This window comes from Protopterus annectens, chromosome 5.part0 (genome assembly GCF_019279795.1).
Source record: "Protopterus annectens isolate FY-2018-M chromosome 5.part0, PAN1.0, whole genome shotgun sequence".
Taxonomy (NCBI): Eukaryota; Metazoa; Chordata; order Ceratodontiformes; family Protopteridae; genus Protopterus; species Protopterus annectens.
This window is the reverse complement of record NC_056735.1, coordinates 130661510-130688729: the sequence shown is the minus strand read 5'-3', so window position 1 is coordinate 130688729 and position 27220 is coordinate 130661510. Positions and strand designations below refer to the sequence as shown.

General features: G+C 37.5%; 1 protein-coding gene across 3 annotated transcripts in view; it reads left to right on the top strand.

Moving 5' to 3' along the window:
- Positions 1-27220, top strand: part of GABRA5 (gamma-aminobutyric acid type A receptor subunit alpha5) — a 772674-nt gene that overhangs the window by 216530 nt on the left and 528924 nt on the right. The window lies entirely within an intron of this gene.

Genomic DNA, 27220 nt, shown 5'->3' with positions numbered 1-27220 from the left:
AATTTCAGTCACCAAATAGTGAATTGAGTAAGGCAGATGGTGATTGTATACATTTGTGTACGCTGCTCACCCTTCAGTGGTGTGAACGTTGGGTTTAGGTGATGTTCACATTTGATGTGACACCCTGGCACCATGTACAAAATAGGAAAAAAGGGTTTGATGCTGATGCTGAAGCAGAAATATTTTTGTATTCAGATTAGTTGTGTTTAAAATGAATACTTTTTATGGTAATATTTGAGTAGATCTATTTAAATTCATGTACAAGTGTGAAATAGTGCTAGGGGAGCTTTGCTAATAGTGCTACTGTCACAGTTTTTAGTCTACAATAATTGCTGATGTCAAGCAATTCTAAAAAAACAGCACATGATCCATGACAGTGAGCATACACAGAGGATAGTAAATACATTACAAATTCTTATATTAGTGTGTACGGTAGATGGGGTTTAGATGACAAGTTAGAGTGGCCAGAAGGTAAACTAAAAGGGAACATTAGATCTTCGCATGCATTGAGGATATAGGTGGGAAGTAGCAGAGGAGAAGGGTTTCAGGGGTAGAAAGATGTCTTGGTGAAAATGAGAAGAAAAGTGCAAAAATTATACCATGACGGGGAAGAGGGTGATGAAGGTGAGGAAGAGTAGAGGTTTTGCACATGGGTGGTCGGTACATGTGGAAATGAGGAGACAAAGAAGCAGAACAGAAGAAAGGAAGTGTGTGTTGGTGACTCAACAGGTGGCATGCTCATCTTTGATGCTGGAAGAATCAATGACTGTGGGTTTGATTCCCATGCCAAAAAAATCTGAATCAAGTTCCTTTTGCTGATACTACAGTACAGCATTAGGGATTGCTGCACTTCTGAGTGTGCTCTCCATCAGATGAGATGTTAAAATGAGGTCCCATCTGCCTAAGTTAGTTGTACCTCAGCTGTCTGTAAAAGATCCCTTACCACTTATTAAAAAAAATAATAGGGGCTACTTTAGTTCTACAAATTCTGAGTAGGGTAAGTTAATTTGTGTTCTAGCCAAATGTTTCCTTGTCAGTATGAATACCACCTTGAGTCTCCCTTGAAAAGAGGACACTGGCCTAATGGCACTAACCTGGTTAACAAAGAGTAAGTAAATAAATAGTCTGCATGGACAGTATCTTTGGCTAGGCCAGTGGAATCTTAATATTTGTTAGAAAAGAAAGATGGATAAGCTTGATCTGTAAAATGACATGTTGTTCAATAATTTATCAGGTAAAAAGAAGAGAATTCAGCATAAACAGTTTGTTATGCACTTCATATTGGAACTGCATCACACATTCAAGATCCAAAATTGATCATTCCAAAAATGCTATTATTTTTTCTTGAATGCTATTTTCTAAAGTGAAATTTTTTTGAATTCAATGACACATGGATAAAACACTTTTGCAGTGGGGCTTTACCCCTAGAAACCCCAACCTTTAGTTTGATTCACCTTTTAGCTCTTATAACTAATTAGGGAGTTGAACTCTGTAGTGGAGTTACGAGTCATGAGCATACCTCTCAACCTCCGACAGCAAGAAATCTTGACAAAGCCATAAATGAAAGTGGGACAAAGGCCCAAAAGTAGGGGCAATTTTTAAATATTGCTCTTTCAAACTTTAAAAGATGATAGAATAACAGGTTTTTGTATTAGCATGAATTATCTGAGGGGTATGATGTCTGAAACTTAAATGTCTGTCATTATTTTCTGACTTCAATCTTTAATGGTTTGCCAGTAATTTGTCAGAAAAAACACTGTTTTATGAAACACAGACAAAAATATGATGCAAAAATCTCGACATTCTGCAAAAATATGTGCAGCTGATAGGTATGGTCATGAGAAACTGCAGCTTGGAGCAGAGTGCATACCCAAGGTACCCCCAATTGAAACCAGTACATTCAGATGATTTTGAAAAAAGTCTCAAAGCTAGTTACAGTGTCCTCAGAATTACATCAATAACCACTTCCAGAAAGCTAAATATGGATGATTGAAGAAGCTGGTAATGGTAATACTGATTTACATGGTTCATAGTAGGCTAACTGCCCTTACGGGCTATTTTAAGCCTAGCCAATTACTGCATGTGAGAATCAAACCCTGCATCTTGTGTTCATAAGGTAAACACCTTCACCATTATGCCAACCTCCCTCCACTAACTGCTTATGGGTTGCTAGAGGTCTGCATTGATGCACACACACACACACACACACACACACACACACACACACACACACACACACACACACACACACACACACACACACACATGCACTCACATGCAGGCATACATGCATGCACATATACATGCACACATTATTTGCTAAGTCCCACAGAACATGTGGAATATGAGCAGTATATGTACAGCATATCTTTGGTATACCTGGCAAAAACATGGACAGAAACAGAGCTAATAGCTTTGTTACTGAGATAAGCTATAAGGTTTTTACTCTGTTTCCTGTTTCTAGTCATCATGAAGACCGAAGGCTGCTTCAATGATATGCTCAGAAAATGTAGCTGTATGAGGTGCAATGACATTTTAAATGCATGGGATTCTGTTAAATGCACAGTATGGAATGACAGTAAGGAGGAATGATCGAAAAACGAGCAAGGGATTAGGAATGCCATCCCAGGCTTTAACTGGATTTTTCTGACAGAAAGCCCTTAAATTAGTACAGTTATCCCATCAGGTAGCTAGTTTTACTGGAAGAACAAGAATTAAATATTAAAGTATAAACTGCAATCTTGGACTATTTTGGACTATTGCATTGAACATATTCATCATGGCTACGGTTAGGACATTTTTTTTTTTTTTTTTTTTTTTTTTGTGGGGGAGGTCTTTGAGGTCAACCAGAAATCCTTTACTACACTTAAGAGGATATGTCATTTAGAGCAAATGTCAAGGTTAGCACTTAGCAGTCTAGATTTGCCAGCAAATTGCAATGGCTTCAAATTCCAACATTTTCTCCATGTTGCTGATGTACAATATAAACCGATGAAATCAAAATTCTGCCAGCCGAGCCCTCCCCGGATGCTGTCAGTATGAGTTTTGAGATGTACCAGGCCTGCTTCATAGTTTGAATGTGTGTAGATAGGTGCCTGTGCAATATTAACAGGTTTATTGTAAAAACTCCAGAGGCAGCAGGGCTGTTTATAAGTGTTCAGCAGCTCTGCATGCTTTTGCTAAGGCTATGTATGTTTTTCTAATGTATTCTGTGAAATAAATGAGTGAGGGCCCATTCTATAATGTGACCAGAAATGTCATTTTATGTCAGAAAGAACAGCTTTCTGGATAACATTTAATTCTTTTTGACATATGTTCTTAATTGTTTTTGACATACATTTTCAAGTGCTGCAATTTCCCATGTATCTTTCTGTATATGGTTATGAAAGAGATTGTTATTTACAGGGGTTTTTTTTCAAATTTGTGAGACAGTTTTCTCTCAAACACTTTTAGCCAGGTAAGAAATAGTTACCTCTTGGTATCTATGCTGTAGTACTTTCATTTTGCAGTAAAAAACATATTGGTCCACTGAGATACTTTGTTCCCTATTAATATAAACTTTGAGGTGCACAGTGAAATAGAGCAGACAGAAATTCTGAAAAAAAAATTAACTTACTTAATAAATAACTGTGGAGAAACTGTTTCCCTAGATATTTATTTATAGGATCACTTTCCATTTGGTTGGGTTTCCCATGTAGCCACTATGCAGCCTGTTTCTCACGGTCTTATGACAAAAGATAAACTGGTTCAACATCTGATGTTATCATAGAATTAAAACTGGATGTACTGATCTTTTTGTTACATAGTGCACTTAAGCCTATGTATCCCACTTACTTGTATAAAACAAAAGAGGTTAGAAATGTCATGGGATAAGATGGCTTTCTAATGGCGTTATTTTCACAAGAACTGACAAAGAGTTATTTTGAAGGAATGAAGGGTATTGCAAACCCAAAATATGTGTTCCTGTACTCCTCCTCTTTGCTTTTTACATCTCCAGTAATTTAACTCTTGACTTAGAAAGATTAACCCTCGTATAATATAAGTACAGTGATATTTGTTTATTAATGTTAGTAGTTATGCACAAAAGCAGCATCAGTCTGGTGAAATGGAAGCTTTATGTCAAAATGACTGAATAAGAGCTAGATACATAGAGAAAGCCCTGACTGTAGCCCAGATGACCCTAGTTCAATTAATGGCTTGAGCAATTCATGACACAGCAGGGAGGCAGGGCATGTCAATCCCGAGAGAGAGGGTGTTAGGGCAGGAGGGAGTTAGCTCCCTTCTGGATCTTGTCTTTTGACAAGATAGTGTACATGATCTGTGCATTCAGCTTTTTTTTTTTTTACTGCTGTGCAGTTTCCGTTATTATTGTGGTGGCCCTCGTGAGCACACAGTGAAATACTTGTAAAGACTATAGCTGAATGGCAAACTAATATGACATAGTAGGCTTGATGCTGACTTTCCAAAACCTTTTCTTCAGCTATTGTGTGCAGATTGCATACAGAATGTGTATACTGCATTACTGGTAACATCCCCTTTCCAGTCATGGATGAAAAGCTCCAATATTGTCAAAATGCATCAATACAGTTTACTGGAAATGAAACAGACAAGGCTAAATGTTCATTCAACAGGACAAAATATTTTAGGAAGAAACAGTTAAAGTAAATTATGACAAAAATGAAAGCATTCATTCGACATTAACAAAATATTTTAGGAAGCAGCAATCAGTTAAGGAATGTTATATGATTACATTTAGTAAGAGTATGAAATATAAAACTGCATGGAGTTTATGACAAATAATTAAAAGAAAAAGAAATATGGAAAAGGGTATAAGAGAGAGAGAGTTAAGTGAGAGGAGGATAGAAAGTAATAAAGAAAAAAAGAGATGAAAAGTGGAGCAAGAGGAAAGAGCAGGGTAGCAGCAGAGCAGAGAAAGCCCTGATGTCTGCCTGGATGTAGTTCTGAGCTATTAGCTTCTTGCCTTCACAGAACCTCCACTTGTGATTAAACTGTAAACATTTTCTTTCTTTTTTGTATGCCTAACAAATTATGCTACAAGCCAGGAAAACATAAACTGGATCTCACATTCAATTTCTAATAAAAAGATAATCCTAGGTGACATTAATTTTGATTGGCAGATTATCTCCACAAAATATCCATCTACTAGCCTCAATCTTATTTTGTTTACTCAACTCATTTCATCCCCCGCGCATTATAAACTATCTGAAAAAATGTGGCTCAATTCTCGACTAGATATTGGTGTCTGGTTAGACTACATATGTCTATAGCAGCACACTTTCTGATCCGGTCAGTGATCATGTCCTTGTATATGCCGATAGACTCAGTGACCATCTTGTCAAACAATACTTACTTAGAACTTCCAGTACCATAACTGATTTTATGCATTTAACAAAATCCTAAGCTCCTTTAATTGGTGTATCCTGAAAAATATTCAACTCGACAAAGCTGTACACAAATTTAATACACTTTTCCTGAAAAGCCTTAATAGTCTGTTTCTAACCGAAATAAAATGAATAAGAAATAACCATGTTCCTTGTTTATCCAGTCATAGCAGGCAACTTAAAGAGATAGGGTTTGGAAAGAATGGTTAAAACATAGATCTGTGCAAAACCTACACCACTTTAAAGAATTACACAACCGTACTAAATGACAGATTAACAAAGACAATAAAATCCACTATAGTAACCCCTTACTAAATCATAAATCTGTGCAAAACCTGCAGCACTTTAAAGAATTACATAACCATACTAACAGACAGATTAACACAGACAAGAAAATCTACTATAGTAATCCCTTACTAAATCATAAATCTGTGCAAAACCTACACCACTTTAAATAATTACACAACCGTACTAAATGACAGATTAACAAATACAATAAAATCCACTATAGTAACCCCTTACTAAATCATAAATCTGTGCAAAACCTACAGCACTTTAAAGAATTACACAACCGTACTAACAGACAGATTAACAAAGACAATAAAATCCACTATAGTAACCCCTTACTAAATCATAAATCTGTGCAAAACCTGCAGCACTTTAAATAATTACACAACCGTACTAAATGACAGATTAACAAAGACAATAAAATCCACTATAGTAACCCCTTACTAAATCATAAATCTGTACAAAACCTACACCACTTTAAAGTATTACATAACTATACTAACAGACAGATTAACACAAACAAGAAAATCTACTACAGTAACCCTTTACTTAATTATTGTTCCAACCCTAAACAATTCTGGACTTCTATTAATAATATACTGCATCCTGGAAAAAAACACTCATCTAATCCTGTCCCAAATAATACTCCAGCTGAAATAGCTACTCAATTTAACACACATTTCATAGAAAACATTAAAGCCCTTACTAAATATTATCCTCCCAACAATACTGACATGCTATCTTCTCTGAAAGCAAATACTCCCTGTTTCACACTAAAACTCATCCAAACCCCATACATCAAATCAGTATTCCTTGAAGGGAAACCCTGTTGCCCTTCAGCAGATAATCTCCCAGCAGAATACCTGAAGCTTACTGCCAGTTCTATAACTTATCCTATGTCTGTCCTAATTAATAGATCTATCAAGGAATCATATGTCCCTTCTCTAGGAAAAAAAGTCTTTATCATTGTCCTTCATAAAGGACGAACCTCATCTGATATAACCAGTTTCAGACCTATTGCCATATTATCTCCTTTGTCAAAACTCTTGGAAAAATGCATTCACAAACAACTACTTGATCATATTCTCCAGGAAAAGCTCCAGAACTCCACACACCACAGTTTTAGATTCACCCATAGCACTGCCATGGGCTTATTAACCTTCACAAATACCATTAACAAAGCCAGAGTCAAGGGCAATCTCATTTCCTCTGTATTCCTTGATTTCTTTTGATCTAGTCTGCCACCAAAAATTCTTCATCAACTGTCTTCCTTCGGGCTATCATAATTCACATTATTATGGTCTCAAAACTACTTAACCTATATGAACCATTCTGTTAAATGGCTCCCCGGTTTTCTCCCTTCCTTCCTTCCTGTCAATATTGGCATGACACACAGATAAGTTCTTACCCCTCTACTCATCAGTATATATTCACTAACAAATCCTCTCAGCAAGGGGTCCGAATGGAGAGATGAAAAGTCAGCAAGCAAAGGAGAGTAGTAGTACTGAAATTGAATTCATCCTCAAGTCTTGGTGAGTAGCTTCATTAGGTGGACCCAGATTTCTACAAAATCTCACCAAGGTGACACTGATATATAGACTATATTTATATAACATATATCCTGGACAGAAGTAGGTTAAAATTAAAAAAGATAGCTGGATGCACAAGACCTAGGATAAAAAAGCCCTTAATGATGAGGTGTGCCACATATAAGGATTTCCTGACTGTTGTGGCAATGTGGTTATCGAAGGTGAGACCACTGTCCACCTGTGTCCCTAAGTATCTTATCACACTTTCAGTGTTTAGTGTACTGCCACCTATGTGGTAATTCACGGGTACATATTTTTTCCCAAAGGGGATAACTATATATTTCTTGGCATTGAGCTTGAGCCCATGGCTCTGGCACCAAGCATCTGTTTCTGTAAGGCCCTTTTGTAGAATATCCACATCATTTGGGGATTCAATAATGGCTGCCAGTTTGCAGCCATCTGCGAACTTTGTTAGCCAGAGTCCCTTAGTGTTGGCTTGTTCTTCAGAGAAGTAGATGCCAAACAAGATCGGTCCCAGGACTGAACCCTGAGGTACTCCACTTGTCACTTGTCTGGAGCTGGATTTGGAATCAGCTAATTTTACAGTGTGGGTTCTGTCAGTAAGCCAGTTGGCAATGCACCGAGTGACATAGGGATTAATGCCCAGCTTAGTAAGTTTATCTATGATTCTGGAGTGGGAGTTGGTGTTGAAGGCCTTGGTGAGGTCCAGATAGGCTGTGTGGACCACCTTACCCTTGTCCACATCTCTGGAGACTGATTTGAAGAAGTCAATCAGCTTCAGGAGACAAGATCGGCCCTTCACAAACCCAAACTGCATGGGGTCCAGTGTTTGAAGGTTGTCAATGTCTTTGTTTATAAGTTCCATGATAATACATTCCATGGCCACGCAGATCAGGCTCAGGCACCAAACTGCCCCATTTGGTCAAATGATAAGCAACTGCTTGCATCTACAAACCACAAAGGGCTGCTGGGGTTGGTCTATGTTCCAATAATGTAGCTACAACTTGGAGTAAAACTCCTATATCAATCGAGTCTTTCTCACACCTTCATCTTTTTAAACCATTGCTAAAACACTTTCTCTCTGCCTTTTGGCTTTGCCTGTGCTCTTCATTTGGGACATAGCTTCTCCTAACATCCTCCATTCACCTTCTTATGCCTCTCTATAAAGCACTAAATCATGTAACCTGCTTATTCACACCTAGATAAACTATTATATCTACTTCTAATTAGCACAACCAAATTATTACCTCAGTATTTCTCTATTAACATTTAAACTTGCTTATCCCTTCTAATACCTCATCCTGTTGTATTTCTTAAATTACTCCTACCTGTCTTATACATCCCTCTTCTATCTGTAAATTTTCAATACACTGCTTGGATATTAATGATTGTGAGCATTAATGCAAATTTTATTATACTGACTACTCTGCTATGTAATCATTGAAATTTCATTATAAAATGTGTTACTGTAAATATTGATTGCTTTAAATTGTTACTTTACAGCTTTTCTCAATATGCCTCCACTAAAAAAGAGCACCTTTGTCATTATGACTTTCACATTAAACAAATGTCAACAAATAAATAAATAGAAAGTGAGGCTTTATTTTTCTTCTGCTTGTCAGCCATCAGCCCACTTGCAATCCATTAGCTAATTTTTCTGCAAGGTGAGAGTCATTCTTGGCCCACTTGTTCCCTGTGGGGTGAAAGCTATTGGTGGACATCATCATCAGGGCAGATATTAGAGTGTTTGTTCTATAACTCCTAACCGCTCACTTCACAGTTGATGTGTAATCTCTCATATGTGAGGGGTTGCAAAACCTTCCAGTGGAGAGCAAGGCTGCCTCAAAAGTACATCTTGTGAGAGCTCAGTGATCATTTCCAAACCATATACTGAATGCTATACACCTCCCTTTTCAATAGATGTCGGCACTGCAGTGGAATGGGCTGCCAATATCCACCAATGGGTAAGCTAGCATCATCCACTCACACCTCCTCTCTGTTTGACTTCTGTGACACCTGATCTGCTAGTCGAATGTGTCATCTGGGCTGTACTCAGGGCTCCATCCTTCTGTGCCATGGAGCCAGGCATGTCGTGCTTTAGCATCAACTTGTATAACTCATGGATGAACATGCTGTTGCTTCTTTTATAAGCATGTTTATTGCCTTTGTCCCTTATTATTGTCAGCAAGTTTTAATCTTGTTCACGTTTTCTTCCACTGAACGCTCTTTCAGTTGCATAGTTGTAATTACATTTAGTCAGCTTTCATCTAGTTCTTTATCTAAAATACTTTCTGATATCCCAGCAGCCACCCTCTAACCTGATCTTTTTTTTCCAAGTGACACAGAAACCTGTCTCTATGCCCTCCAATGCTGCTACTACAGTTAGGGCATTCCCCAGATTTACCCTTCATCAAATGGGTCATTTTATCCAGTGATAAATGCCTCAAGGCTATCCAACTATAAAACTACCTCATAACTATGGAGAGGAGGGTAGCTAGCACAATCATGCTGCACTTAACAGAGTTTCTCACCTTGGACCCTAACCCCATGACTTGCTATCTGATATAAACATGTTTGCTTGTACAGTAGCTATTGAAAGGGTGGCACCCCCACAATTAATTTGAAGTGCACCATTGTTTCTCCATTTATCCCATGTACTAGCTAACATCACTTTCTGAGCCTCCTTCTTTGCCTTAGAACCTGTGACATGGTCACATGCCTAACATGTACCCTTCCCCCTCCCTGCAAGAGAGACCAAGAGGCATTGCTTCACTATTTCTCACCTATGTTGTGTCATTTCTTCCATGGCCAAGTCTGCTGATCAAACCCATGTAATCTCGGTTGTAGTCAGGGTTTTATCTCCTGCTCCATGTATCCAACTACTCAAACATTCTTAATAAATAGACAACTTTATCTCTTATCAGTGATTCATGCAATTCATCACATTTTTTCTCTCTTGTTCTTCAGTCCAGTCCATAGAGTTATATATAGTTTCTTGAACACTTTGGTTCCCATATCTGTTTGAAAAATTAAATAATTATCTTTGATTAATAATATAGTTGTCTTACAAATTTCAGATTTTATTTTGTTTCACAGTGTGTTTTGACTGCTAACATGTCTCTTTCCTTATCTGTATGATTAAATATAATAAATACCTTGAAGGCTTCCTTCCCACATCATGGACGCACCTTCAACATTGGCTGTTTTCTGGTCTAGCTACACATTTACTCATGGTGACACACAATCCAGGATTCTAATCAAAATGCTTCCAATCTTCTGATAAATCACCAAGCAGCAGGAGGAATGTTAGTAGTTGTAGTTAGTGTCAGCTGGTTTCATCAAAGTGTGGAGATAAGGGGGTTGCAGGAAGCACATGAATTTGTGGGGATACTGAAATGAGGCAGGGTTATATTATGGTAGGTAAAGACAGTTTACAAGTGATCAAGCAACAGCTAGACCCAGTTAATTTTATCCTCTGCCTAGCTTAGTAACAATATATTATTATATATACTTCAGATGTCCAGTTTAGATCAGCATGGTTGTTCTTGGGAGAAATGGAGTCACAGACAATGGAGGGCCTCCCCTGTTATACACTGGTTACCACCACTGCTTTCTTAGTGTCCCCTGGCTCCAACCATCCTAGCTTCCCCATACCATCCATACAGATTATTTCTTTCTTGTGTTTTTTTTTTTTTTTCACAGTTTGTCTAGCACATCATATTTATCTTGTAGCCTTTCAACACCATCGATCAACCCTGGGAATTATAGACCCATAAGCTTGACTATCTCATCTGCAAGGACATGGAAAGAATCATTATGGACACAGTGACTGCAGTGTCTTGCATAGAGCGAGAGAAATTCATAAAATATCAGGATTTGCAAGCAGAAACAAGAGAAATGTGGAAGAATAATACCCAGACTATTCCAATAGTAGTAGGATCAATGTGTCTTATAAAAAAGAATCTACAATAATATTTAGGTATGTTACAGATACATGTAACTCAGTACGAATTGCAGAATGAGTCATTACTGGGCCCATTGCATGTGCTGTGAAGAGCACTTCTGGCTGACATCAAAGATTGAAACAATACTAATTTCATGAACTTTAATCATACTTTGACTTAGGAATGGGGTCCATTACCTTCATGGTATTAGAATCCCAAAAGATTTGGTGAAATTAAAGTGAGAGACCTTAACAACAAGGATATAAGTAATCTCCAAACTCTGGACCCAACCAAGTTCAGATTTGTTAAGGGTTGATCGTGTCTGTTAAACCTGGTTGACTTCTTCAGGAAAGTCACCAAGGCCCTGGATGAGGGAAAGACAGTGCATTATGCCTACCTTGATCTAGCCAAGGCATTTGACACAATCCCCCACCCAGGTATTATACAAAAACTCTCCCAATTGGGAATTAACCCCTATGTCAACAAATGCATAGCAAACTGGCTCACTGATAGGACACATACTGTCATATTAATTGACTTCACCTCTAACAAAAGACCAGTCACCAGCTGCATACCACAAAGTTCTGTGCTGGGCCCTTTACTGTTCATAATTTGTTTCTCACAAGTCCAGGCAAACATGGACAGCTTGTGGCTGACCAAGTTTGCTGATGATTGTAAACTGGGAGCAATCACTGAGACACCTGGCATTGTTAATATACTACAGAAAGGGTTAATACAGACAAATAGTTGGTGCCAAACCCACAGATTGAAGCTAAAAGGGAAAGCTTATATCCCTACTAATTACATTATAGACAGCACTCCCCAAGTGTAGACCCAATGGTGCATAATCTCGGTACTCAGGTTGATAGCAATCTGAAATTCAGCTACCACATATGGTCAGTGGTAAGGAAATCCTTCTATGTGGCACATCTCATAAGTAAAGACATAAAATATAGATCTAAGGATGTCATAATTCCCAAGTAAAGGCTCGTGAACCAGTCATATACAAATTAAAATAACATAAAAAAAACGGCTTAAAAAACAAAACTAAACAAAACTAAAACTTTATTAAAACACAAAAGGCGACTGGCAAGCGCTTTCGCTCAAAGTGAACTTCTTCAGACCAAGTCACAACACTATATTAACAAGCAATAATTAATAAAGCCATAAATCACATAATCCATTCATTCAGTGGCTTAACCCTTTCCTTTTCAAAATAATTTTGAAGCTGTCTCTATCATTAATATCTAGAAAAACACATTCATTCAGCCTGACTTGCCAACAATACTCCTTCCTGTCAAGGTCATTCACAGCATTCCACCTAAACTCATAGTTTTTAACCTGATCAGTCACATATACATATTTAGATTTACAGCTTAACCTTCCTGTCACATTCACCTCATAATTCCTAGCTGTTCTCATAGGTAATAAGTTGAGTACGAAAAAATCTAAATATGTAGTTTATTTAGCTCTGTACGGGTTTTGTCCTGCTGTCTATATAGGGAGGACTATTAGGTGCTTCACTCAAGGATTTATGAGCACCTAATTGTTATTGATAGGCAGGATACCACTAATGCATTGGCCAGGCATGTTCTTTTATGTCATTTGAATGATGTTTTCTTTTTCTGTGATTGATCAGGTTAAAAGCTATGAGTTTAGGTGGGATGGTAAGGATTACCTTGATTGGAAAGAGTATTGCTGGCAAGTCAGGCTGAATATTTAAGTGTGTGTATCTGTTCTCCTGTGCTAAATCGACCTAAACAGAGTTTAAATATCTTTAGCATAGTCTTGTTACAGCTTTTGCTATATTCATATCTGTTTGTGTGATCCCTGTGTTTCCTGCTACACCATATTGTGTTGGCCAGGGCCTGCCTGCACTTAGTGGGAGTAAGTGAACTGGTTGGAACTGCTCCTGCATAGGGTGTTAAGGAGCTCAGGGACAAGGGTTGATTGGTCAATTCCAGTATTTTTTTTTTTTTTTTTCAATAATTTTTATTTTTATTTTAATAAATGTCACAAATAAAAACCATCTTACAACATGACCGTGTGTATATATATATATATATATATATATATATATATATATATATATATATATATATATATACACATATACATACACATACATACATATATATATATATATATATATATATATATATATATATATATATACATACATACATACATACACACATATATACATACATACACATACACACATATACATATGTTATACATTGATGTCAAATACCACAGGATATAGGTCATACAACATATCTATTTACACTATGCACATAGATGCTTTCATTGTTAATTCCACAGTTATATAGACAGTATATACATTCGTAATATCCAAGTTATTATTTAATATCTGAACTTGTATGTGTTATTTGGTTCCATTATAGTGTATTTCTAAGTTGCTGTTTGATGAATTATGCTAATATGATGTTAAAGGTTTGTTCCCAAATTTTTCTGGATTTCATGTTTTTGTTTCTTTTATCTATTACTATTTTATGAGCTAAAAGGTGTTGTATAGCTACTTGTTTAAAACCCTCCCAAGAGATATTTATTGTATCTAGCCATTTAAAAGCTATATACAGTTTCATTAGTAGGAAAATTATTAAAAGTGTATTTGCTTGTTTTCTTGGGATGTTGGGTGGGAGAATGTGTAACAGAGTGAATTCCCAAGTTAATGTTGATGTTTGATAACCCGTTTTTGTAATTGTACCTTGAGAGAGTTCCAGAGTTTATAGACACATTTACAGCTCCAAAATACATGGATTAAGTCAGCTATCTGGTCCTTACAGTGTGGGCAGAAAGGTGATTTTGATGTGTTAAATTTGTGTAGGATTGCAGGTGTAAAATAAGCATTATTACTGATCATGAGCTGAGTGTATGCTAACTTTTTGAGGGGTAGAATCTTCAGTGTTAGATTGATTGCCTGGCTTATTTGCTGATCATCTATGGACGGTTTAATTTTTCTCCAGTAGTTAGAGAAGAGGAGGTCCTTCTGGTATTTGATTTCATTTATCATTTTATATGAATTGGTAATAGTTTTCTTTGTTGTGATAATAGTTTTCCAAAGCCTGCTACAAGTTTCTATGTCACTATTGGTCATAGTAATATTTTGGAGATAACTGGAACACAGTTCTTTGATTTGTCTTAGGATTATTATGTGTGATTTAGGGAGGTTTAAGTTGGTCCTCATTTCTTGTATTGAACAGTTAAGGTAGGGATAGATATCTTGGATTGTTTTATCTTTTAGTCTGGGAAAAGGGGCTAAGTCCAGCATCTTATTGTTTATTTTTAAATTTGGGTTTTTATGAAGGGGTTGCAGTATTGTCATGGCATGTCTAAGGTTCAAGAATTGAAAGAGTTTTTGCGCTAGGTTGATAGAATGTTTTAAGGGCTCTATAATGTTATAAGGTTGTATTTCTTTCTGCTTCAGGAATGGAAGTGCTTTGGGATTGAAACCTAGAGCTTTAATATATCCATAATATATTGTCACCCAGATAGGAGACCAATTTTCCATTGACGGGTTATGTTCAGCTATTTTCAATATTCTGTTAGTGTTAATGATAGAGTAGTACATTTTAAAATCTGGTAGATTTAGTCCTCCTTTGCTTTTGGGGAGTGTTAATTTTGGATAGGAGATTCTGGTTTTTATGGATTCCCATATAAATTTTGCTAGGAAGGTATGAATTTGTTTGAAGAATTTATTATGTATTGTTGTCTGTGATGTCATGAATATATACATTAATCTAGGTAAAATGTTCATTTTGATTATTGATACTTTGGCCAAGAATGGTAGTTTTAGGTTGTTCCATCTTTTGCAGTCTTGCATTATATTTTGCCATTTAAGGTTTACATTGTGTTGGTAGAAGTCTTTGTTACTCTGGAAAAAGGTGATTCCCAGGTATTTAGTTTCTTCTTTAATTTTTATTGTGTTTAACAATGGTATTAGTGAGATGAGTTTGGGTGTTTTAGGGGGAAAATATTAGTTTTATTAAGGTTTAGTTTGTAGTTAGACATAGTCGAGAAATGTTCAATTGCAGCTATTATTTTGTTTATATCTGAATTTGGTGTAGTGCAGTATATGTTCGGATCATCTGCAAATGCAGTGAGGTATATTTTGAAGTTGTGTATTGATGGAGGATTGTGATATGTATTTTGTTTAATGTATAGAAAGAGTGGTTCTAGGTATAGGTTAAACAGGAAGGGTGATAGTGGGCATCCTTGTCTTGTTCCATTTTTTATTAGGATCCTATTTGACCAAGTTTTATTTATATACAGATATGTGTATGGGTTGCTATAGAGAGTTTGGATGATCTGAATGAAGTTATTGGGTATATTAAAGTAGGGCAGTGTTTGGAGTAAGAATTCTAGATTAACCCTATCAAATGCCTTGTGGGCATCCACTACCATTGTGTAGATGTTGATATTGTATTGGTTAGCGTAGGATATTAGTGCATCTAATGTTAATGTATTGTCACTAGTCTGTCTACGTGGTATAAAACCAGATTGATCTGGGGAGAGGATTTTTTCTATCAGATTTTTCATTCTGTTTGCAAGTATAGAGGTAAATATTTTAGTATCTATATTTAAGAGGGAGATGGGTCTGTAGCTGTTGGGATTTTTGGGGTCTGTGTGTTCTTTTAATATAAATATAGTTTTAGAGGCATTAAAGTGAAGTGAATATCATGTATTTTATAGTTTATTATGTAATTCAGTGTATAGTATAGTAGTTTGGCTATCAAGGGGGAAAATGCTTTGTAAAATTCTGATGTGAGTCCATCCGGCCCCGGAGCCTTATGCACTTTTAAGTGTTTGATTGTTGTAATAATTTCACTGATGGAAATCGGCTCAGTTAGTTTTTTTTGTTGGTCTAAATTGAGTTTAGGGAATTTCAGTTTTTGAAGAAAAAGAGTTCTATCTTCCTTTGAGGTTTGTAGTATTTGTGCTCCATATATTTGAGAGTATATTTGTTCAAATGTTTTAATAATGTCTTCATTTTTTGTGTAGTTTTTGTCTCTGTAGTTTATTTCTAATATATAGGAGGCATTTTTGTGTTGGCAGATAATTATGGCCAGAGCTCTAGATGGTATTTGAGCTTCTTCTGCGTAAGTGACTAACATTCTGGCTTCATAGAAAAATAGGTTCCTGGTTTCTAATATATATAGATCCCTTTGCAGTTTTAAAAGTTCTGCTTCTGTTTGGTTCTTAGGGTTATTTATTAGTTCTTTTTCAAGATGCTCTATTTTCCCTTTCAGTATATGCTCCTCTTTCAGTTGTATTTTTTTATAGTATGCTGCTTTTTTGATAAACAATCCTCTGATTTGTGCTTTGGTTGCAGCCCATTCTATGTCAGTTGGTACTTGGGAGTTAGTGATATTTGTAAGAGCTATTTTTAGTATTGCTTCTGTTTCTTTTATTACATCCATTTTGGAAAGTAAATTAGGGTTTAATGACCAGTTATGACCCCTATTCTCTAAATATATCTTTTTGTCCCAGTTAATGTTCAGTGTGATTTTGGAGTGATCTGAAAAGAACCTGGTATGTATAGTTATTGTTGGGTCCATGTTAATGAATATGTCAGAAATTAAGAAGAAGTCTATCCTTGACCACATTTTGTGGCATTGCAAATAGAATGTGAATTTCCCTGTTTTATCTGCACTGTTCCCATGTTTAAAAGGGTCATATAGTTTGAAATCTTGTTTGAGTTCATTAAGGGCTAATGTGGCTTGTTTAGTATGTGATTTGGTCAGATTAGATTTATCCTTTTCTGGGGTTTGATATGTATTCCAGTCACCTCCAATCACTAGGTAGTGATCTTTAAATTGGTTTAAGGTTGGGTATAATGACATAAAAAAGTGTTGTTGGTTATTACAGGGTGTGTAAACATTAAGTACCATTATAGGTTTTGGTATTGTAGGACTATTAAATGTTACATAGCACCATCTTCCCTCATTGTCAGCTTTAGTTTTAAGTATTTTTTCCTTAAATTGGTTTTTAATTATTATGGCAGCCCCAGCACTGTTTGTTTTCCCCTCTGAAGCTATAATTTGACTTATCCATTTCTTTCTGCTAATTTCTGCCCATTGATCTGCAGTCAAGTGCATTTCTTGTATTAGTATGAGGTTGGCTGTGGTTTTTAATGTAAGGTGTAAGAATAGTTTTCTTTTCTTCTTGTTTTGGAGCCCTTTAACATTCCATGATTCTATTTCCCATATTTATTTATTAGGTGTATTCCTTAGATATGCCATGTATATTAGTTTTGTTTTGTTAGTTTTGTATGTGTTACTATGTGATGGTTTAGGAAAGCATCTATTTATCCCCGTCCCCACACTGTGCCTAACCACTATATCCCTGGACCAGGAATAATCGGGGGGGGGGGTGAAGGTTCATTATATGGTTTACCTTTACGTCTACTCTTGGAATGTGTTTTCTTTTTAGATATAGATTTACTCCATAGTATCCCCCCTGTGTTACTATAAACAATGTGGACAAAGCTGAACAAACTAGTTCCCTCAACAAACACTGCTACTTAATATCCCTAGCCTCTTCCAACATATTATTTATACAGTGATGGTATTGCATTTAAGGTACAGCATGTATTGTTTTTGTCTTGTGACTAATTCTTTCTAATAGTATTTTTAAAACAGCATATTAATATACATTCCTCAGTAAATTATAGCAATATGTGTACCATAGTAATATTGTTAAACAACTAATCTTGTCATTTTTACATTTTTCTCTCATTTGACTTATTTTTCCTCCCCTTTACTTATTCAGGTTTCAGCCTTCTTTGGTGCCTATAGTGATGTTTTTCCACATCAATCTGTGTGGGTTATAAAATATATACTTGGCACCTATTTAACAGAAGTAGGAAGTATAGAGAGACAAAAAAAAAAAAAAAAGAAAAACAGCTTAGCCAAACAGTCCTTCTGCTACAGTTGACATATTAAGGCTATATTTACATTATCCCAGGATTGTTAGGTTATTTTACTCATTTCCTGAGATTACTTCTCTCCAGGATCTTTTAGCACATTTCCAGTATTTACATAAAACATTTAACATTTTTTTTCCTTTTTTTCCCAATATTAATCTATGAGCTAGCATAATTCTGACAGCTTATTTCTTGCCTATTATTTAAGGCTGGAGTTTCATTCACCTACACAGTAATGGGTGTACTGTTTTAGTGAATGGTTCAGTTCAACAGTACCTTATTTCTTCAAGGTTTTGCTTGCAGGTTGGTTGACATCTATGGTGCAGCTTTCTTCTTTTAGCTGGTGCAGATCAATTTTCATTTTTCAGGCAGTAAAATCCTTTGGAGCTTGCTGAAATCCATTTTGTCTGACTGTTCTTAATGAAGCCATCAAAAGCCAAGGGGGACTGAATTTGCAAGCCAATATCTGAGATGGGAACTTCCTTCCTATATTCGTGCATCGGAAACAGCAGTTCATTTTTGGTTCCCACCCAGGCTGTACTTCCCTTTCCTGTGCTCCTCATGGCTCACATCAATGACTCAAGGGCCTAGACAGCAAGGGGAAAATTTCAGAGTTGGATCCCAGCTAGAGTGCTCATGAATGGGGTCGTTTTTTCATCCAAGGGACCTTTATCTTTTTTTGTGGATTTATTTCACTTCTGAAGGTGGAATTTGCTTGAAAACAGCCAGAAATGTCTCTTTTGCCTCTTTGGGGTTAGCAACCATCTATTTAACCTCTTTGATGTAAAAGATTAACTGATTTGGATATTTCATATGGAATTTGATTTTTTTTTCTATTAGGAACCTGCAGTATGGAGATAGTAGTTGTCTTGCTTGTCTTATTTGTATTGGGAGGTCTTGAGCAAAGGAGATTTTATTATTATTCCAGGTGAGTGTGCCTTTTTTCTTTGCTGCCAGTATGATTTTATTTACATCTTGGTAGTTTAATATTTTAATATAGACAGGTCTTGGTTTCAGTGATGTTTACATTTCCCTCAGGGCTCTGTGGGCTTTCTCTATTGTTATTTGCTGCATTTCTTCAGATTTCTCTAGGAGGGAATTTATTATTTGCTTGATTGTTGGTATTAGATTGTTATGAAGTACAGTTTCAGGTATTCCTCTGATGATGATATTGTTCCTTCGAGATCTTGCTTCCAGGTCTGTTAATTTTGCTTGTAAGTTTTGTATTTCTTTGTCATGGGCATCAGTTTTTTGAGAAATAGAGTCTATTTTTATTTCATTTTCTATTATTTTGGACTCAGATTTTTCCATTCTGGATATTATTTGGCTGAATGAGTCACCAAAGGTTTGAAATTGTAATGATAAGTCCTTTAATGCTTGCTGGATAGGTAATAAGGCAGATTTTATGTCTTCCAGATTAGCTGGCTGGTCTGTCTTGGATTTATTTGTATTTTTAGAGTTGTCAGTTTGTTTAGTTGTCTTTTGTCTTTTTGAAGTTGTGTCTTTCTCAGGTGAGGCTAGTACTGAGAATTTGGTCTTAGTTGTTGTTGTTTCCATATTATTTTCCTCTTTTGACATCTTGCTTTATAGTGTTTTACCAATCTTGCAGTCAGATGCAGGGCCGTAGTAACACATTGCTTAAGCTGTTATTCAGAAATCTTAGTTAATCCTGCTGTTTCTGAGCTGAATCTGTCACTTTTTCTTCCTCTTTTGTTTGCTGGATGATATTAGCAGTAAATATCTAGTTATTTCTGTATTATTAATTCTGCATTGCCTTCTGGGTTTGTTTTAATCCAGGGTATATCGAGACCTAGGTGATAGCAGTGCTCACAGAACAGCGGCCATTTTGAACTCCAAGTCCAGTATTTCTATTTTACTTTCATTTTTGTGGTATTTAACCCATGTGCATGCATGGCTTTGTGCTTGTTTGCACATTGTACAACACCGCTGCACTGTTTTAACCCTTTGTGAGGTATCACAGATGCATTTTTTTTCACTTACCAGCACTCCTGTGTGAGGCCCTCACTTGCAGCCACTGTATTGATTTTATCCAGCCCTATTCACACCTATAGGTACTCTCCTCAGATAGCACCCACTGTATTATCCCTGACCTCTCCTCCACATATTCTGACAACCATAGATGGACAATTCCGTATGGTTTCTCCTGCTAGTCTGGTTGATATGGGCATCCTGAGATAGTGTAGCAACTGCCTTATGTACACAGACAACCCTCTAATGCTATCATCCAGAAACACAATATGTGAGAGATACAATTACATTAGGAACCTAGAATCCTTGCTGTCACAATCACAAACCATTACATCTGGCACTGAGAAGGTTGTCTGCACAAACTCTATGAACAACACACCTCCAACACCACCCACACCTGTACAACACCCTCCTACATATGCGGAGGTTCTCAACAAAAGCATACCTAAATAAAGAGACCTCCGAAGCAAAAACACACACGCACATGTGTGTACATGTCCGTACATGTCAAGAAGAGTGCCTCCTTGGCTCTCTTCAAAAGGAATCTTTTCGATTGGATGGGAGAAAGGAAATTAATCCTGGGGATCATGTCAGTCACCCTGCTAGACAGGGGACCAGGGAACTAAATAGTGTGGGAAGAAATAGCCAGGGAATTGTTATGGCTAGGCTTGTATAGGCCCTAGGGCCGATATGAACATCAAAACTCACAGCACCAAGCATCACACATAGAACACACTCCTGTGTCTCACAGCCTTAAAGGCCTGACCATAAACCCAACATACTAGTCATAGGAGACTCTATTGTGAGACTCACAGATGTGCCCCTCACCAGGCTAGACAAGGAGAAAGTTATGATAAGTTGCTTGTCAGGTGCTAAAATCCACCATATTATGCATACACTCAAGTGTCTTAACAACAGATACTGTTATGACTCTGTCATAGTCCATGTTGGTGTGAATGACTTGTGACGTACCTCTCTGGACTATATGAAGAGAGACATGATTGAGCTCACTGAATATGTGTCTGAGGTAGGTATGTTCTAGCCTTAAGCAGCATCCTGCCATCACCCAGAATGATGACTCAATACAAACAGAAAATGATTGACTTTAACAATTGGCTTAGTTTCTGGCGTCATTCCAAGGGGATCCAGTACCTGACAGCCTGGGAAGACATGATTGACAGACCATAATGCTTTGCCAGAGATGCTTTCATTAAGAATAATTTATTATGTTGGCAAGCTTGTGCTCGTGACTTTGCCTAAAAAAGACACTACTGGGGAGGCAAGACTCTATGCCAGAAGCTTGAAGCCTGGGGAGACAGAATAAGGCAATCTCTGGCAAAGCATTATGGTCTGTCAGTCATGTCTTTCCAGGCTGTCAGGTACTGGATCCCCTTGGAATGACACCAGAAACTAAGCCAACTTGGTTGACTTCTTTGAAACAGTCACCAAAGCCATGGAAGAGGGGAAGATGGTACACACCACCTACCTTGACCTAGCCAAAGCCTTCGACACTATTCCCCAGTTAGGCATAATAAGTAAACTCTCCCAACTAGGCATCAACCCATCTGTTACCAGATGGGTAGCTAACTGGCTCACTGATAGAACCCACTCAGTCAAAACAGGGGAAACCACCTCTAATAGTAGACCCATAACAAGCAGTGCACCTGAAGGATTGGTCTTGGGGCCTTTACTGTTTGGGATATTCTTTTCTGATGGTGCAAGCCAAAACCAGTGGTCTGTGGCTTACCAAGTTTGCAGATGACTGCAAGCTGGGCACTGTCTTAAATTCCTCTAGTGATGTTAACATCTTCCAAGAGGGCCTTACCCAAACAAATGACTGGTGCCAAAAGCATGGCTTCAAACTGAATGCCAAAAAATACATAATTTTCCCCTTTGGGGAAATGGCATCCCCACTAATTATCACATTAATAACAATGTACTAAGCACACAATCAGTTGTGAGGCACTTAGGCACCCACATTGACAGTAACCTAACTTTTGACCACCACGTTGCCTCCATTGTATGGAAAGCTTTCTACATGACCCACCTCAAAAGTAAGGGTATTCCATCCAGGAAAAAGGAGGTCATAACATCCCTGTTCTCCTCCCTTATCAGACCCATTATCAAGTGCAATGCTCCCTTTGGCATGTACCTTGCCAAGTACATGCAGCAGCTGGAGAGACCACAGAGGTTCCTGACCAAGAAAATCCAGGGTCTCAGACACCTGTCCTATACAGACAGGCTAAAAGCCCTGTCTCTCTAATCAGTCTCATACAGACTGCTCAGAGGTGACCTATGTCTGGCATATAAGGCCATCTCAGTCCCAGCCTTGATGGAGTTGCTGCATATCCATAAGTCAAACTCCACTCGCACAACCCACATACAGGGCCTCAATCTGGACTGTGACATTAATAGAACTTGTTGGTGGGATAGGTTTGTGTCCCAAAGACTCACCCATCTGTGGAATAGACTTCAATGTCAAGCAGAGTACCTCTCTAGCCCTCTTTAAGAGGAACCTGAATGACTGGAAGGGAAACAGAAAATACACCCCTGGGATCCCACCTGTGTCCCTGCTGGACAGGGGAAACAGGTGCTGACTTTGTGGGAACATGGGCAAAATACCTGGCTAGGCTTATAAGGGTCTCCAGGCCAACAGTCTAGTGTCATCCTATGACCCTATGAACCTATAACTAATGACCATAGTAATATACTTCTGCTCAATTCTGTCAGAACCAAATGCTGAACTCCCATACACACACTCATAAGTTTGATCAATTACAGACAATTATTTAGCTGTGTTCACTTCAAATGTCTCAACAACAAAGTTCACCAGTTTCAAGCTTGGCAAAGCCATAATCAACCAGACATCCTAGCCATCTCTGAAACTTGGTTCAAAGCCCACATCTCCGATTCTGAAATCCTAGCCCCTGGATTCCATATTCTCAGAAATGACCGATCACAAAAAAAGGTGGTGGCACTGCATTAGTATACGCTAGCCTTCTAACCTTAATACCTCTCAAAATTCCAATCCCACAATTCAACAACACTGAACTTACAGCTGGACTACTAAAAATTAATAAACACAAAAATATCTGCATTATTGCTCTATATATCTCACCTGGTAACAATATCTCCACCCTCGAAGACATTCTCCTATGGGCATCCACTGAAATTAACTACAAAACCTACATTCTAGGCATTGTAAATATTGACTGGAATAAAGTTAACAGTCCCTCTCCCTCCCTATCCATTAATCCCTATCCATTAACCTCTATAACTTCACTCAAATTATTCTCCCCATCACCCAACCTAACAAAACTAACCCCCCTGGATCCATTATTGATCGGATCTTAGTCTCTGATCCAAATAAAATAACTAACTATGACACAATCTCTGACTCCATTAGTGACCACCTCCCAGCTTTTATTCATCATGCAACCAACTCCTCACCTCATCAGCACCAATACATTCTTACTCGTAACCTCAGTAACTTCAACTCCATAACTTTCTCTAACATGCTCAAACAAATGGACTGGTGAATTCTAAACACCCTTCCACTTGACAGTGCCATAGACTACTTCAACTCCATCTTACTAGACAGTCTAAACTCTCTAGCCCCACTAAGAAACCAAAGGATAAAGACTAATGCAGCCCCCTGGTTAACTAAAGATACAAAACAAATTATGCTACAAAGGGACAAATCATGGAAGCTTTACCAAAACAACAAATTAACCAATACCCTGCTCCAATACAAACAATTTTGTAACCTTGCAAAACAGCTTATCACTAAGGACAAAAAAATCCTACTATATCAAGCTACAGTTCAACAATAATAAAAACATCAAGCAATTCTGAAAATCAGTAAACTCACTTCTTAGTCCTGGCTCCAAGAATAACCCCCTGTCCTGACCCTAGTAAATCCAACCTTGAACTAACCTCTGAATTTAACTAATTTTTCATAGAAACTATTTCTGAACTGACCAAGACTTTCCCCAACAATAACCCACCAGTCCCTCACTCTTCTCTGTCTAATTCCCCTAATAGCCATCCCTTTATGTTTGAGCTCAAACCTGTCTCCACTAACTTTATAAAAAAACTTCTATCCAAACTTAAACCTTGTTTTAATGCTCCTGACAATATTCCCTCCACCTTCCTAAATTGTGCTGCTGATAGAATAGCTCTCCCAATTAGCATCATTATTAACAGATCCATAAATGAATCATATGTCCCCAAACTCTGGTGCTCAGTGTACATTCTTCCTCTTCACAAAGGAGGCAAAAACACCAACATCTCAAACTTCCGCCCTGTTGCTCTGCTCTCACCAATATCCAAAATCTTAGAAAAGTGCATCCACCTCCAGCTTATGCCTTTTCTTACCAAAAACCATGTTCTTACACTTACCCAACATGGCTTCTGCCCAGGCCATAGCACTATAACTGCTATACTATCATTCCTAGAAACTGTCAATCAAGCCTGAGACTCAGGACACTTGGACTCTACAGTTTTGCTAGATCTGTCTAAAGCATTCAATACTGTTTCCCACAAACACCTTCTCCCTCATCTCTCAAATCTTCATCTCTCACCAAACACTTTATCCTGGTTCCCCAGTTACCTATCAGACAGATCTCAGGCAGTCAAATGGAAGAACAGATAAGTGTTTATTCTCATTTTTTGTCTGCACTTTGATTTATTATCTCTGTAATCTGTACAACTGTACTTATTCTTCTTCTTGTGTGTTATAGCTGTATATTCTCTTAGTGTCGACCTCAGTTGTAGTGAAATCCTTTGTCTGGAGGCCTTGTCTGTTTTCCTAGTGGCAGTAAGTTTTCAGAACTAGTTTAATCTGGCCAAAGTATTCCTGCATCTATATTGTTTGGTTTCTGTCTTGTTTTTTAAATCAGATATACCTGTTGCTCAGGCTGCTGCAGAGAGCTTGGCGTACTGCCAGCTGTGATATTGAGAAAAAAATAAGTGGTTATTCCCATTTTTTTGTCTGCATTTTGATTTAAAATTCCTGTAATCTGTACAACTGTACTTATTCTTCTTCTTGTCTTCTTGTGTGTTATAGCTGTATATTTTCTTAGTGTTGACCTCAGTTGTAGTGAAATCCTTTGTGTGGAGGCCTTGTCTGTTTTCTTAGTGGCAGTAAGTTTTCAGAACTAGTTTAATCTGGCCAAAGTATTCCTGCATCTGTATTGCTTGTTTTCTGTCCTGTGTTTTAAATCAGCTATACCTGTTGCTCAGGCTGCTGCAGAGAGCTTGACCTACTGCCAGCTGTGATATAGAGAAAATATAAATGTTTATTCTCATTTTTTGTCTGCATTTTGATTTAATATCTCTGTAATCTGTACAACTGTATGTATTCTTCTTCTTGTTTGTCCCCACCCATCCTCCCTATTCTTGTTTTGTTGTTAGTGTTGGTGGCTCTGGAATTGCCCGCCCCTCCTGTAATTCTTTATTTGAACACTTCTCCTGAGTCCATCTCATTTGCTCACTTAACCAAATACAGTGAGATCATATTCTGAGTCTAGTGTTCACTCTACATAATACAGAGAGAAGATTTGAGAAGGCCAACCCACTTAGGTTCTTCCTTCATCTCTCCTTGCACTTTACTAAAGCAAAAAAAAAAATCATCTGCTTTTACTGTATTTGTGTTTCCTCCTTCTTTATTTTGCTTTTGCCTCTTCTTAAAAGTGCTCAGTTTTATTTATTCTGCTGCACTTATTGCTGCTTGGTAGTAGCCTGATTAAATTGTAACTGTTATTCTAAGTCTTTTGGTTTAAGCACTTGGGCTTCATACCAGTTGTTTTACATTAAGAAGGTTTGTGGTCTGCCCTGTTGTGGCAGGACAGGTAGCTTACATCCTTCTATGCTGGGAATTGCTGATTGAAAGCTCAGTGTCTGCTGTTCTAAAAGTGTATTAGTTCTGGTTTAAGCACTTGAGCTTCAGGCCAGTTATTCTACATTAAGAAGGTTTGTGGTCTGCACTCTTGTGGGAGGAGAGGCTGGATTCTGCCCTTCTGAGCTGGGAATTTCTGGTCACAGGCATATTGTGCCTGCTTATTCGAACTGTATCTTTCTGAAATTGATGCGCCTTGTTGCTGTAGCATAGGACCAGATTCAGGCCTGCTGAATCTAGCTTTGTTTATATAACTTGAGCACTGATCCAGGCCATCTTTTTTGGAGAAGGCTCCCCTGCAACCTAGTAGCAGGAGTGTGCAGTTAGAACAGGGTTCAGTTTTGAGTTTCTTTCTGGTTAATTGGGTAACTTGTTTATATCAGATTGTTCATTTTCTATTGTGTATATATATATATATATATATATATATATATATATATATATATATATATATATATAAAATTGCACTTTATTCGTCTGCTTTTACTGTATTTGTGTTTCTTCCTACTTTATTACTAGGGCCATTGACTACAACTCTGAACTGAGATATATAACAATAAGCATCTTTTATGCACATTTAAAGTGTTTTTTTGATTGTATCTGCTTTATTTTCTGAAAAAAAATATATATATATACTTGTTTCCTACCTTTCTACGCTAGTATAGTCCAGTTTTTAGGTTAGTGCTGAATTCAGGGCTGTCTTACAGATCTCTGTGTTTGCCCATACCTTACTTGGATAGAAGGAAGTTTCTCTGTTCACCTGTCAGAGAGGGGAGCTTTTAGCATCCTATCTGTCCCTGGAGGAGTGGTTTCAGGTCAGAATGTAGTAGTTTATTGGCCATTTTGTGCTAATTTCTATCTCTTTCATTTCCCTGCTATAAAAAACACATTTGCCTGGTTTTGAGCGCCAGGCAGTGCCGGTTAGCAAGGGTATAACTATTCCCGGCTCCACAAAGTCTCCTCTTCAATTTTTCCCTTGGAACTAGACAAACTTTCAACTTAAGCACTCAAGCCATTCATTTCTCAGCCCAGCACTTGCTCAAAACTCATAGCAAGCACTTATAAACCCTAGAACTACAGAAGGACAAGGCTCTCTATTCAGTAAAACAGTTTACTGTACCTATCCAGGGATGTCCAAAGGGCAGTTTCAGGTGTACTCTCCATTACAACTGGGAATTTGGGCATTTTGAGGCAATATA